Source organism: Sciurus vulgaris (genome assembly GCF_902686455.1).
Source record: "Sciurus vulgaris genome assembly, chromosome: 3".
Taxonomy (NCBI): domain Eukaryota; kingdom Metazoa; phylum Chordata; class Mammalia; order Rodentia; family Sciuridae; genus Sciurus; species Sciurus vulgaris.
The window spans coordinates 98,340,466-98,356,500 of NC_136463.1; the positions used below are offsets into that span (position 1 = coordinate 98,340,466).

Genomic DNA, 16,035 nt, shown 5'->3' on the forward strand with positions numbered 1-16,035 from the left:
TTACTAGAATATATTTGCCTGTTTACTAAGGAATAAGATAGTTGATATATCATATTCAGGGTTTACCCTGTGCTTTAAGTTGTTCATGTATGTACTGCTTTCCTTGTTTCTAGTGTAATCTTATGAAATATGATGACTATATTATGCCATATTTTATAATTGAGGAAATAGAGGCATAGAAAGAGTAAGTAATATCCAGGAAATATAATAGAACAAATAATTATCTAAAATAATCATCTACACAACCATTTAATGTATTTAAAAGTATAATTATATCTACCTAGAGTGGGGATGTGGTTCAGTGATAGATTGCTTGCCTAGCATTCATGAGGCCTTGCACTGGATCCCCAGAACTGCAAAATACAAACAAACAGCAACAACACAAAGAATTCAATCTACCTATATCTAATATGACAAACCTCTTGAATAATGGGAGGGGTGATGCTTTTGCATGTGGGGAGGATGTAATTCATTGACTGCCAAAGATAAGATTGATATATTTTTATCTATATATATCTATCCATATCTATACCTTCGTCTATATGCATACTTATACCTACATCTGTATTCACATCTATATGTCTTTTCAGCTTTTCCTTCTAGAGAAGAAACTAAATCTGAAGCATCATGTATATTACATAGATCAGGGAACTATTATTTAACTAGTATCAGTTATTTTTAAAATAACCTAATGGGGTAATGGGAGGATAATTTGAAAATTCAGTCCTATTTCAATAAGAATAAATGTCAAATCTTATATGAGAAATTATGGATGTCCATCTCAAAAGGACAAGCATTTACCCTAGTTCATATTTTGATAAGAATCATGACTATGTTTCTAACAAGATGCCTTTGGGAAAAGCTATGGGAGCCGAATTTACTCAAAGAGATACAATATAAAGTTCAAAAGGACCAGTCCCATAATAGAGTGGCACACTATGCTAAGAACCATGGATTTAAAGAGGAGTCAAGTATGGCTTCTGCCCTCCAGAGTTCATTGATTGGATATTGCTTATCTTCATTTTCAATAACGTTGTTTGTGATTCTCACAGTTCTATTATTGAGGAGTGACACATTTTGAAAGAAATGATTTAGAGAATCTGATAGTTAACTCATCATAATAATCACATTAAGGAGTTTTGGACAACTCTACCCATTCCCTTTTCTATTTTCACCACCAACTCCTTAGATAATTTCAAATTCAAAGTAATTCAGATATTATTCACATAACATTTTTTTTTTCAAGCTTTACCACTAACTTTCTTTGACTAGCTCTTTTTTAAGAATACATCTAAGCAATTGGTGCTAACTGGAAGGTCAATCTGACAGGATGAGGGACCTATTCTTTTTTTTTTTTTTTTAATGAAAATATGCTGCCTTTTAGTATTTCTTTTTGGACAGAAAAAAAATGGCAGATCTTCTCTTATAAACCGTATGTTCTTACATTTCTGATATCTGGAATCAGCAGCTTGCCAGAAATATTCCCAAACGCCAGACTACCCCATAAAGGTGTCCAAAGAAGTCTGTTCTGATTACTGAAGATGTTGAACTAGTCTTGACTTCAAACAGTAGATATTTCCACACTTTAGTGGTATATGACAGCTCTATTCATTCCACAATGTCAAATTCTTTGGTTTTGGCCATTGGGTATTTATGCATTTCTGGCTAGGGAAGCAGAGAAGCCTAATTTGATTCTGGAGCCAAAAGTTTTTAGGCCCTGTTCCTTTGGAACTTGGACTGGAGGATTTTGGCACTCTATAAAGAGTAGGACAGATCAAGTAGTCACACATAACTAACTGACTCAACGGAGCATATTCAGAGAGAAAGATCATGCCTACACATTGGATAACCATTCTCCAAGGCGGACTGACAACACCCTGAATTCAATCACCCTTAAATAAACACACAAGGAAAGCGGGCTTTAACATACCTTCCGGCACTGCTCTCCAATGCTGCCTGATTGGTTTTAGTGCCATAGGCCAGGCTGCAGATGCAGCCATTACTGTTGTTCTTACTTATGTCTGTCTGCTGTCTGCTAACAAGCATTCATATGCTTTGGATCATTAAAGTCACAACCTCCTATGCCAATCTATTCCTCTCCACGGGTTTGCTGCAGAATAGAAAGAGATGCTATTTCTGTTTCTGTTTCTTTCCATTAGGACCTCCGGTCGGGGTTGTTGCGGAGGTCTGAATATCGTAGCTTGCACCCTTGCCCCCACTGAACATATAAATTGTGTTCCCATTAAGCTTGTTCTGTTCGCTGATTTATTTTGTTTGCTGTTGTGTGAGCCTTTTCAATGCAAGGCAAGTGATTTGTGCTGGAACTGCAAAAGACAAAGGTGCTGTAACTTAAGCTATTTCCTGGTGCCACTGCTATCTGCAAGCCTGCTGTACTTGTGCTCATGGTAAATGTCTTCTGACAGACTCCAGGTGGTCGGGATTTTCACAATCCAACCCGTTTCAGTGTTAGAACTTGTCATTTGGAGCTCTGTGAATTGTTCCCTTTCATCTTCCTGTTGGTGGCAGGTTAAGTATGCTCGTACATCTACCTGTTCGAGGCCACATGTGTCCATGGGTATAATCAAAGGTGGAGAAACACAAGTTTCTCTTTCAGGGGAGGCACAGAGGACAGATATTGCACAGAGAGAGAAAGAAAAAAAAATTGTCACTTGTAGTATTATGCAGGCTGCCCATCTAAACCCATCATTGCCTGGCACCTACACACTAAGGGCAAGGATCCAGCCAACTTGTGAGTGGGCACCATGCCATTGGAGCAGATGGGCATGGAAGTCGGCAGCCAGTAGACCATGTATGTGCATCAACGGTGGGTGTTGAGGGCACGATTCCCAGGGGAGAATGTCCTAACAGCTGTCTGGCCTGAGCCAACATACTTACGACCAAGGAAAAGTGCCATCCTTCAATCCTGCTGAGTCGGATTAACCTTCAGAACTAAATCTGCTTTTTCGGCAGCAGAAGGTGAGTTTGGGGTCTCTGAAAAACCTCAAAGAATAAGTAAAGGAAGGAAACTGGAAAGATACAGTTATTAGGTATTGATTTAATGTGCTGAGGGCATTCAATGTGCTTATATTACATATTTGACAAAAGTCTGTTAATTCTTGAAAATGTGTCATAGTTATTAGATGCTTTGCCTCCTGCAGTGCTTTGAAAGTGACCTTTCAGTACAGGCAGACCATTTTGGGTGAGCACTTTTCCACCTTTGAATTAAGAAATAAAGATGTCTGGAAAAAAAAAAAAAAAGTGTCAGTAGACTGTAGAAAGCAGACTGTGGGCAGATATCTTTGTCAAATTTTGCATAGCATGGATTAAACTTAATATGTATTGGATCACAGCTTTCCAAAAAAAGAATTTCTTCTTCAGTGATTGAACATACACTTGCAGTAAGAAGAGAACTTGGTATTTCAACCTAAACCCTCTGGGCAATGAAAGAATTTTTTTTTTTTTTTTTTTAATTTGAGACTAAAAACAAAGCCTGATTCTAATTTGTTAAGAATTTCATATTGTTAAATTTTGTGAAATTAGATATAGGCTGTTTCTGTCAAACATAGCCAAATAGTGACATGACAATGATTCCTTTTATTTGGTTAAATTAGCAGAACATTTTAATAATTTGACTATCAATAATTCTTTGTCTTTTTCTATTTTGCATTCTTGTGAGGCATTTATGAGCTAGTTTACTGGGTATTGTTTTCCAATGTCTTAAAATGTTTTCTTTATAAGTTAACATCTGACTTGCAGTTGTGGAAAAATGTCAGTTTAGCTCAAGTGTTCTAGATTACTCATCCATAGTTTCATAATCTGCTCTCTGAACTATTTATTTTTGTTTTTATCAACAAAGAAAAGATCTCTACTGTATGGAGTAAAATAAATGAATAAGTTATTTTATTTGTTGATGGTAGGAACCATATCTGTGACTTGAACAAATTATATAATGTCTTAAAACTAATGCTGTTAATAGTATTATGAGTAGAATGAAATGTTCATGTGTCTAACTTGGACGTAATTTCTCAATAAATTTGTTTAGTACTTCATGGCTAAAGATATGGAATCAAGCCAGGCATGGTGGTACATGCATGTAATTCCAGTGGTTTAGGAGGCTGAGGCAGGAGTATTGCAAGTTCAAAGACAGCCTCATCAATTTAGTGAGGCCCTAAGCAACTTAGTGAAACCCTGTCACAAATTTAAAAAAATAAAATAAAAAGGGCTGGGGGCTATGAATATGGCTAAGTGGTTAAACACCCTTGGGTTTAATCCTTGATACAAAAAAAAAAAAGATATGGAATCAACAAGGATATCCATCAATGGATAGATAAAGAAAATGTGGTAAACACATACTGGAAAACAATTAAGCTTAATGAAGGAAGAAATCCTGTCATTTATGGAAACATGGTGAAACAGGAGGACATAATATAAGTGAAATAAGTTAGGCAAAGAAAAACAAATATTGCATGTTCTCACTTAGATGTTGCTATGATTTGAATATAGGTAGCCTCTCAAACGTCCATGTGTTAGGCTTGTTTCTCAGTGTAGTGCTGTCCGAGGGTATTGTGGATCTGCAGGAGGTGAAATCCTATAAGCATTCTTTAGGTCCTTAGGAACATATCTCTGAAGGGGATTGTGGGACACTGGACAGTTCTCTTTCCCTCTTTGCTTACTGGCTGATAAGGTGAAAAGATTTTTTTTTTCTGTCACATGCTTCCTCCTTGATGTACTGCCTCACCACAAACCTAAATCAATGGAGTCATTTGATCAAGGACTAGAAGCTCCAAAATTGTTATCCAAAATAAACCTTTTTATTTTTATGCAAAATAAACCTCTTTATAAGTTAATTATCTCACGTATTTCCTTATAGTGATAAAAAACTTGCTAATACATCTGTGGAGTCCAAAAAGTTGATTTCATAGAAGCAAAATGTATAATAGTGGTTAACAGAGCTTGGGAAGGGAAAAGAGTAGTGGGAGGAGGTGACAAAGTGATGGTAGTTAATAGGCACATTGATATAATTGCATAGAAGGATTTTCTAAAGTTCTATAGCACTGTAAGATAACTATGATTGATAAAAATTGTATATTTCTAAATAGCTGATACAGATGATTTTGAATGTTCCCAACACAATAATGATAAATATTTGAGTTGATGAATGTTGATTTTTCTCATCTGATTGTTTTGCATTATATACCTGTATTGAAATCTCACACTGTGCCTAATGAACATGTACTGTTATTATGTATCAATGATTTTTTAAAAAAATTGGGGACACATGAAATTTAAAATATATATGTGTGTGTGTGTGTGTGTGTGTGTGTGTGTGTTCATATGTATATGAATAAAATTCTTGGCTAATTATGGGTGATCCTAGAGAGAAAAAACAAACTAAAATTTAAGGCAATACATAATTGTACTTCACATGAAAGAAATGTAGAAAATTATACTATACAGATTCCTTTACATTTCTTGATTTGGGTGGTTCTTATCTAAAGAGCCTATTTGAAGACTGAAGTTGTGGTATATCCAACTTTCATATGAATGACACCTCTCAGTTGGAGAAAATTCTTGGAGATAAACATTATACTGAAAGTAACTGCAAAAAGATATAACCAAACTAAAGGAAATAATATTCATCAAAAAGCAAGCAAAGGTACATTCCATATACAATGAATTTTTATTTAAATAGGAAAGTCATGAGGCAGTCTGATTTTACTCTTGGAGGAACATATGTGTTTGGGATGAAATAAAGCAAGGAAATAATTCCAAGGACTTGAAAGGGTTAAGAAATACTAAGTGCTTCCCTTTGGCTCTCTGGGAGACAGAAAAATGTGGATAGGCTGTCTAACTCACTGGACTCACCCTGGATTGTGAGTCTCCAGTATATTGTAGGTGACACAGATGCTGAGCATGGAGTATTCAACACATTTCTAATGTGCTGATAAACTTTACTATGTCCCCAGGAAGCTTTTTGGATTGTTACTTTTCATTTTATGCAGGGGATAAAAGACATAATAAATAGTGTCAGGTATATGACTGACAATAGGAGAGAAGAATGTATAAAATGTTAAACAATTTACTTGTCATCCACTAATAAAACAGAGGATTTGAGCTTTCTTTGGTTTATGTCATTGCCTGCCTAGGACTATGAAAAGATAAATTTAAAGTAGAGTTAGAATAATTGTGAACCTGGATGAATTTTACATGTCTACATATAGTTAAAATTAGAAGATTAAATGCATGATAAGGTAAAGTCCTCCAATCTTAACTTTCCTTTCTTTCTGAAAAGCTGTTATCTGCCATATACATATGGTTTAAAAATATAGCCATCATTTGAATTGATGTTTATTATTTCTAAACAACTAAATGATTGTGAGTAAAAGAAACATTGACCACATCTCCACATTCTAAAATAAAATAAAGCATCACTAACTTTCCTTAATTTCTGATTTGATAGCTTTAAGAAATAGAATTTGGCAAAACAAATGCAAATCTGAATATAAGAATTGGGATACACCAAAAAATCTTTGAGAAACTGTGAAGATAAAAACTAAACTTAACCACAGATTTATTTCTGTTTTTCATCCAAGTATCCAGGGAGTTTGCTAATGGGAGGTATGCCTCAGAAAATGTACACGTCTGTGAAAATGTTGGAACAAACCAATGCTTTCCTTCAAGTTATTTCATTTCAATTCTAAGCCACAAGATATAAACTTTCATCAAAAATGGTAATCTATTTAAAATCAGAGTTATGTGGAATGTTTCATGTTTATATATAACTTTCATAGTAGACCCTCCTACACAAGGAAAATAATATGCTCAAATTCTGTTATTTTTACAATATGTAATATATCACATACTAATCTCACCCATCAGTGTCATATTCTTTAAATAGATAAAGATGATAAAGGAATGGAAGAAAAGATGACGACAACTTGAAAAATTGACTTTTAATTCCTCTTTTTGGAGGAAAAAATATCTGAAAAACTTAACTATGATGCCTATTCTAATAAGAATAAAGAGGAATTTAAAGTAAATATACATTATGCATGCTGAATACTTTGTTTTTCAACTTTAGTTTGCACAATTAGAAAAGTAAAGAACCTGGGGAGGTGCAGAGAAGGGACAGAAGAGGAGAGTAGTGGGTGGTTATAAGGAAGGCAAATACAGATTTGACATAAAATTATTTGAGTCATATAGATTAATCTGATATTGGGTTCAAGGGAATCATGTCAGAAAACATTAATATTTCAAACTTTTTCAATGGTAGCTACAAATCATTCCTATTTACAGGACATGGTAACTCAATAGGAAGATGGCATCACCGAGAAAAAAGATTGCTCACACACAAACACAGATGAGTTCTGACATGACCTTTTCTTTCTCTCCAAAGTGAGGGTTACCAAAAACTCAGGTGTTTATCATCAAAGCTTAGTTACTTAAGATGCAGAAGGTGGTGCAGGAAAATAGCTTAGGACATAAATATGTCGCCTCAAAAGTAACTCTTAAGTGATGTTTTCAATAAATAGGCCAGAGAAACTTTGAATTGTCAAGGCCTCTTTATGGTAAAACATTAGAAATAAATAGAGAGGGTCATGATATTGAAGCCATCATGTCACAATTTACAAGGAGTATAAATCTAGCAAACAGAAAAAGGCTTGAACACTTAAATATGTGATAGACCTCCATACCTGTGCACCTATGTTTACAGGGAGGATCTCTATACTATTTAAGAACATTTGGAAACCAAAAAGAAAGAAGTCATGCATAAAAACAGTACTTTAAAACTTCCCAGTAGAAATACTTCTGTGGTTGAGAAATTAATTTATTAAAGTTGGATCAACCTACTACTAATATTAATATTGCTATCAAATTTTCAAAATAATAATTATTTAACATTTCCATCCCAAGTGAGGACTTGATGCACTGTGGCCAGATTCTAAAATTCATCTAGAAGCAATTTATAGAACAAAATGTAGTTATCAGATACATTTAATATAAAAATATACATTTTTTGCTATCAGATATATTTAAAAGTTTTAAAATTCTTGAAAAAGAATAGCACTGTCTAAAGTGAAGTATGTTTTTGCCATAATAATAATAGAGATATTTGGTACCATAAGCAAGTATATGTTAAGTATCTACTACTAGAAATTACTGACATATGAGTATACTAAATATAAAATGACTTCTGACTTAACAGGAATAGATCAAAAGGATATTTTTCACTGCAATATTTCTTAAGAGCATGTCCCATAATAATTGCACAATTACAATGTTTTTGATACATACTCATATGAGCACTATAAAATGTTCTCTTCTTCGCAGTATGGCTTGGAGAAACTTTTTTCCCTCCACACTTAACTCATGAGATTTTGGTTGACCCTAAGTTTTCTTTTAACTATTTCTATATATTTCTTTGCAGTCATTAAATATAACATGTAAAGACAATTTAACATATCTTAACTTTTCCTGATATACATATGAGTCAATTAAGCTGTTTCAACTCCAGATTTCTTATCATAAGTCTCAGTCAGCATAATATGTATTGGGATGATATATTTCTTTGTCTAAAATGACAAAAGATTATCACAGCAAAACACAGGTGACAAAAGTACTCTTTCTCCAACATCTTCATAACTTGGTTGAACATGATAGATTGACTAGCTTATTGATTTAGGAATGATCAGCAATATTACTTCCTCTAAAGGAATACAAAGATGATGCATAACGTATTTGAAATCTTATTCTTAGGTTCCTATTTAAATGTGTGCAAATTTATAATTTCGACCCCCTTTTAAATTTCCACCTTAGAAACATTTTCTTCTGCATACAGAGGTCTCAACTTTTTAGTCCCCATGAATTTAATGACTGCTGATATGCCTACGTGTGTGCATACACACGTGCATGTATGGAAAAATAAAACATAATGGTTCAGGATTAGATGTAGGTTAAAAAGTCACTTCAGTCTTTTACGAGCTCTGAATTTATAAAATTAATATTGTTGAATCTCTCTGAGGCTGTATTTCCATATTTAAAAACAAGGTAAATAGCTCTTCAACCGCTGCCTCCTCCTTCTTCTGCCACTCCTGGAGCTGCCTGTGTGCTCCTTCTGTGCGGACCTGGTACCTGTTTTGTAAGCGGTAGCTGAGGAGACTCAGGTGATTGACATGGCCGATGAAAAGCCCAAGGAAGGAGTCAAGACTGAGACCAACGATCATATTAACTTGAAGGTGGCGGGGCAGGATGGTTCTGTGGTGCAGTTTAAGATGAGAGGCATACACCACTTAGTAAACTAATGAAAGCCTATTGTGAACAACAGGGTTTGTCGATGAGGCAGATCAGATTCCGATTTGATGGGCAGCTAATTAATGAAACAGACACACCTGCCCAGTTGGAAATGGAGGATGAAGATACAATTGATGTGTTCCAGCAGCAGACAGGAGGTGTCTACTAAAAAGGGAACCTGCTGCTTTACTTCAGAACTCTGTTCCTACAGACCAAGAATACATTCTAAATTAGAAAACTGCAATCAGGGTCCACCAAATCCTGACTACTACAGTATAGTTTTCTCTATTCTTTCACTTTCCCCTTCCCCATTCCTTTATTGTACATAAAGTAACTGGTGTATGTGCACAAGCATATTACCTTTTTTTTAAACTAAATGGCAATGATATGTTTTGATTGACATCAAATGGAGATGGGATGGGGAAAAATACAGGTTCTATGAAATTATTCCCCTTTCCATTAGTGGCATGCTCATTCAGCTCTTATCTTTATATTCCAGTAAGTTATTTTGCTCTCATTGTTTTAACAAAAAAGTAAAAAATCAAATAAAACTGAACAACATAAAAATCCTTGCATACCTTGTTCAATTGGAGAATTTTAATGTTTTCATTTATCATTGTAAAACCAAGGACAATTTTTTTTTTTTTTTTTTTTTTGTAGTGCTGGGGATCAAACTGAGGGACTTTGTGCTTGCAAGGCAAGCACTCTACTGACTGAGCTATCTCCCCAGCCACCAAGGACAATTTTATAACTTTTTTTGTACGTAGCTGTTACATGTAGGGCAATCTGTCTCTAAGTAGGGGTGAATTACTCTTAAAAAAAAAGAAAGACTCCTAGATAGTTTTCCCTTCAAGTCAAGCATCTTTTGTTTAAATAAACTTCTTGTTAAAAAAAAAAAAAAAAAAAAGAAAAAGAAAAAGAAACAAGGTAATATCATTGACCTCTTAAGGTGGTTGAGAATTAAATATGCTAGTGTATGCAAAATACATAGAGCAGTTTCTGGCAAACAGTAAATACTGAAATAAATGTTAGTAGATAGTATCATCTTTATATAATTTCCAACTCGAATTCTTCTTTAGACCATGGATTCAGTGGGATTCTTTTACAGAGACATAAGTATGTGTTCAGTGAAAAGGAATTTCTGTTCTGATTTCTTATTAAAATTATTCCAAAACTTTAGTCATTCACTTAGTATGTTAGTGAGTTTTTGCCCATATTTCATATCACATACTACATATGTAATTATATTATTTAAACTTGAATTGTTTTACTTTAAAGGAAACTAGTGAAATGGCTTTAATGTGATAATATTTCCACTAAATCTTAAGATCTTATAAATAATAAAGAAAACTTAAAAGTCACTGGTTAAAATAATCTCTTGTGCTCTTGGGGATATGTATAAAACACAATTAGAAGCAGTGCCTTAGAAAAAAGCTTTCTACAGATGAGTGGAAAGGAATACTTAGAAAACGGTAGAGCAATGTACCTATCAAATTCCAGCTACGGTGGTATAAAAGAAGGAGAATTTTTGGCCATAGAAGAAATGTATAGCTAACATAGGCAAATGGCCAGGGGCCTATTCCTCAATATTGTGCAGTTTTTACTTGGTACTATTTTTTGCTTACATGTGAAGTACTTTACATGCCAGGAGGATGACTTTTACCCCAAGTCTGGACATCTAGCCTGGACATCTACTTGAGTTTTAAGGAAATAAAATGAAAACTCCCCCATCCCAGAACTCTTCCATTCTTGCAAGTTGAACATAAAACATATATTAAATTTTCAGTGTAGAGAACAAATCTTAGTATAATGAGTAGTTAAGAGTTTCTAAGTTCTGAATTTGTAAAAATATAAAGTGAATTTCTGGTTCTTTAAGAGGTTTAAATGCCAAATGAATAATTCTCCCACTGCTGATAAGCGGAAATATCAGTGGATAACCAGAATGAAGTTGGGTTTCTAGGTTTCTTCCCATTAAGTCACTATTTTTTTCTTGGTTTCTTTATGCATAAGACCTTTCACTTTGACATCAGTAGAACTCTAACCATGGTTGTCTTTTTTAGGATACTCCTAGTAGTTATAAAATTATCTTAAATATATGATGGCTCCAAGAAATAGAAATTATTTCTCACTTACAAAACAGAAGTAAGTTTTCTGTAAAACTCTGCAACTTTTCTTTAAATATAAAATTATTCCAAATAAATGTTTACTGATGAAAACAAAGTGAATTTTTTGCATCTGAGTTTGACTTTCTCCCTTTGAAGATTCAGAACCCAGTCTCTTTTCTGTTATATCTTCATCATTTCTTAGGGATTAGTGCAACATTTCCTCCCAGTCAGTGTGTGAAGAAAGAGAATGGAGGGGAAGCACTCATTGGATCATAGCTCTGGTATTATTGCTTCATTGTTTCTGCTCATATTCTATTGGTCTGACCTAGTCACATATCCATTCCAATGGTAAAATAGTCTGAGAAAGGTGGTCAAAGTATGTGTCTCAGAGTCAGAATACAATATCTTCCCCCGCTTCACCATTTGCTACTTTGCACCCATCTTCCAGCACTTTGCTGTACATCTATCCACCTCCCTAAAGAAACATCCAAAAATCCCGTGTATCACCTGGATTCTGTTTCTAGAATCTCTTGTGAGAAATAACTCCTTCCATAAGGTTCAGGTCTTTATTGAGAGATTTAGAATTTCAAATACAAGTTCTCTGTCCCACCTTACCCAGGACTTCCCATATACAATGATGGAGCAAGAACTTGACAACTGAAGTAAATACATCCAAAACCCTCTTGTTAGTAAAAAAGGACAATAGTAAACAGCCCCCAGTCATTGGACCAAAACAATAATTAAATCCTCCTAGGAAGGCTTTTGAAACTGCTATATGGCCTTAGAGAAAGATCTGGCTCTTCTTTCTGGGAGAATTCCCTAAATTTTTTATTCTCTAGGGTTTCTGACCCTGCTTTTTACAGTTTTATTCCTTCTGTATTATCCCCCATGGACCATATCTGAGGTGGACAATGGAGAGGATGATCTCTTTGGTCATATACTTCATAATCCAGTTTTTATGGAGCAGGTATGGGGTTTCAGGATTGTACATAGTCAAGGAATTTTTTTAGGGGAGATTTCTGATTTCTTTGGCAATATGTTTCTCTCTGCATATTCATAAATATTAGTCCATGGATGCTCATTGGCCATTTTATTACTATTAACAAAGCACAACCATTCATAGTTGGTCAATAATGGGGTTCCAGGATTGTGTATTATTATGGAATTTTTTAGGTGAGTCTTCTGATATCTTTGGTAATATGTTTCCCTCAAAATATTCATAGACATTGATCTAATTCCTTCAGTTACATGTGCCAGTAATCAGAGCTAAAGACAGCCAAGTCCTTTTCTATGTAAGGTATTTTGTCATACTTTATTCTAATTCCTCTCTCACCTCTCTTTCCCCCAGCTCTCCCTCCTTCTATTCCTCCCCGCTGCCTCTTCTTTCCTCTTCTCTCTTTTTCATGTAGAATGTGAAATAGTGTAAAGGAGAGTCTTTAGGATATCAAAGAGATGTAATCGTAAGTCTCTTCTCTTTCTCTTCCTGTTTCATAATAGAATTTGTCTGTGATACCTCTTCAGGAGAAAGGATAAAAAGGCTAATTTTTATTTATTCCATGAGCACTTATCATGTGATTTTTGTCTGTTTAATGTGGTAATAAGGGGAGATAGGAAAGTTAGAGGAATGTGGATTCTGAAAAAGCTGAGATCACATCATGAAGACAAAATGTTTCAATTTGAAATATTTTGTTTCAATTACTATTGCTGCATTTTGAAACAACCTGAAACACAGAGGTGTAAAACACTTACTTTATTATGTAAAAAACTTACTTTATTATGTTATATTTTTGTCGGTAAAATAATTCAGATAGGGAGCAGTGAGAACAGCTTATTTTTACTCCATGATGTTTGAGGGCTCTTCTGGACATTTAAAGACTAAGGTACCTCCACGGCTGGGTGCTCAGATCTTCAGTAAGTCTTCATACTCACAGGATTGGTGGAAGATGGTGTTGCTGTGACCTCTGAAGTCTTATGAAGTCTTTCCTGGTCACGCTTTGTGAAATGATTTGAGCTTCCTCACAACATGGCAACTATTTTCCAGATGAGAGTTTCAAGTGAAGAATGTATAATGTTTGAACTTTGGAAGACATGTAGTAGCACTTATATCAGGTTTTTTGGTTGAAGCAGGCATAAAGGTATGTCCAATTCCAAAATGAGAGATCACAGATCTCATTACTTGATGGAAGGGGTGTCAAGAGTACACAGTTAAAAGGATGTATGGGATATGAGATGTTGTAGCAGCTAGCTGTGTTTGAATATAAACTTTATTCAAATTAACTGACATCTAAAATGCTTCTTCTTTTATAAATATTATCTTCACCTCTTGAATGAATCTTAATATGCTTATTTTCATGTGCATACTTACTAAATTATGCACTTTTAAATCATTTATAGTTTTTTAAAGAAACATAATATAATAGTATCAAATGCCAATATATTTGCAGATATCCCGACACAGAAGGAATCATTCACAGCATGTCTTGAAAGATGTAATTCCTCCCCTGGAACAACTGGTGAGTGATGAATTTACTACACTAATGTATGCTTTGATCTACTGCTACAAAATAAATTATCCCTAAGCTCAGCAACTTGAAACAGCATGTGTTATCTCATGTTCTGTGGGTCAGTAATCTGGGCATGTCTTAGCAGTACCCTCTAGCTCAGAGCTACTCAAAGGTAGCAATCAAGATGGCAGCTAGAACAGGGGTCACATCTGAACTTCTTACTGGGAGGCATCTGCTTTCAAGCTCTCTTGTATGGTGTTGGCAGGGTAGCCCTGTTGTCCAGAGACTACTATGCCACTTGTCTTAATCCATTCAAGCTGCTATGACAAAGTTTCACAGACTCAGTGGTACATAAACAAGCAGAAATATATTTTTATGGTTCTGGAATCTGGAAGCCTTAGATCAGGGTACAGCATAGTCAGGTTCTGACAAGGGTTCTTTTCCTAGTTGCAGACTGCAGACTTCTTGCTGTATCCTTGCATGGTAGTGAGAGCTCTCCAGGTTGCCTTTTGTAAAGTCACTAATTCCATTCACAAGAGCTCCACACTCTTAAACTAACTCCCAAAGTTGCCACCTCCAATATATTCACATTGGAGAAAAAGATTTTAATATATTAACTTTGAGGAGGACACAAATTTTCAGTCTGTATCATTCCTTGTCTCAAAATACTCTATAACTTCCATCAGCCCCAGGGTAAAAGTTGAAAAACAACCCCAGTAATTTACATTTCTTATAGGTTCCACAATCACTCCATTCTCACCTCTCCCCCTTTTCTCCCTGGCTCATTTTCCTCTAGCCAAGCTAATAACTTACTTCTGCAGGTCTATTCCTTTTACCTTTTCCTTTCTGTTAAAATAACTCACCTAGTAATTTATAAGTCTCATTCTTTCATTTAGTCACATCTCTGTGCTAATATGACTTTGTAAAAATAGGTCTACCCTAATCTACTTTATACAAACTCACAAACATAGACATGACATTTGCACTCACAATCCTTCCTTCTTATCCTTTATAAATTTTCTCTGTAGACCTCACCACCATTTGGCATACTATACAATTTTATTTGTCATTCCATTTGAATATTAGTTCTTTGAGGACAGAGGCAGTCTCCTGTGTTCATTATTCTGCTCCTCTGATTCTAAGGTTACTAGAATCATTAAAATTAGCAATCATTAGCAATCTAATGATTGCCATAAAATGACCGCTAGAATCATGGTAAAAATGCCATAAATATGTATTGAACGTGTACATCAATTAAAAGTTAATGACTTTTGGTTTTACTTGCAAGTTTATAATATACAGATGCATACTTGGATATTTTTCTCTTTTATTTTATCTTATATTGCTAAGCACTACCTGGTCATTTGTTTCAAGACTTCTTTCAAGAAGTGAGATTTCCCAATGTGAACCCATCAGCAGAGCCTTCCCCAAACTTCCCTTTTCCATCGAGTCAATCTTTATTAATAACAAACATTTATTGATACCTAAAACACATTTTATTTGGATTCTTCATTTTCCCTATGACACTTCACAAATGTCACCATTTTCTGAAGCAGTTCATCCCCTATGTTTGCAGAGTTCCTATGTTTTTCCTATGCACGTACACCTGTCCCTTCACAAGGACTTCCAGTGCTTCTGATCTCACCACACTCCACCATGCTACTCCGTTGATCACAGGCAGTGATTTAGACCAACCTTCCTGCAACACTAAAATCATTTTTCCTTGTCACAACTCTCAACAGCTTCAATTTTTCTTTGGTATCAAATTGGTACCTCATGGTCTCTGATTTATATTACTATATACTCCCAAATACATACCCTCAAGCCAGGAATAGTAGCATGAGTAAGACATGGCTCTTACACTGAAAGAGTAGCACATGCTTATACATATATTTGTGTTGTTCACTCCTATATCATGGGCAGCAGACTCTTCCCATGTTTGGACTGTAAATGCCTTGAAGTTAGAGGCCATGATTTGTATTTTCTTTATTATATTGTTCTTTCACTTCTATTGCTTGTGTTTGTTCAGGGAACACATGTTTGTCAATCGATGTACAATAAGATATTAAAGGTTTATTACAATAATGTTGACTGCAGATGTTCATAGATATGTCCCTAAGTAGGTGCAAAGCTAT

General features: G+C 34.9%; 1 protein-coding gene and 1 pseudogene across 5 annotated transcripts in view; both read left to right on the forward strand.

The window, feature by feature from the left end:
• ARHGAP15 (Rho GTPase activating protein 15) overlaps positions 1-16,035 on the forward strand; it is a 631,777-nt gene that overhangs the window by 96,982 nt on the left and 518,760 nt on the right. The window contains exons 1-2 of one of the 4 annotated variants that reach the window (XM_079135676.1): positions 523-2,976; positions 13,841-13,909. The exons of the other annotated variants lie outside the window; for them this stretch is intronic. The gene's annotated coding sequence lies outside the window, so the exon portion shown is untranslated. Of the gene's footprint in view, positions 1-522; positions 2,977-13,840; positions 13,910-16,035 lie in introns of those variants that run through there. 4 annotated transcript variants of the gene reach the window in all.
• Positions 5,379-9,878, forward strand: LOC306658563 (small ubiquitin-related modifier 2-like; annotated as a pseudogene). Its single transcript has one exon. The product of its transcript is annotated as a small ubiquitin-related modifier 2-like (transcript).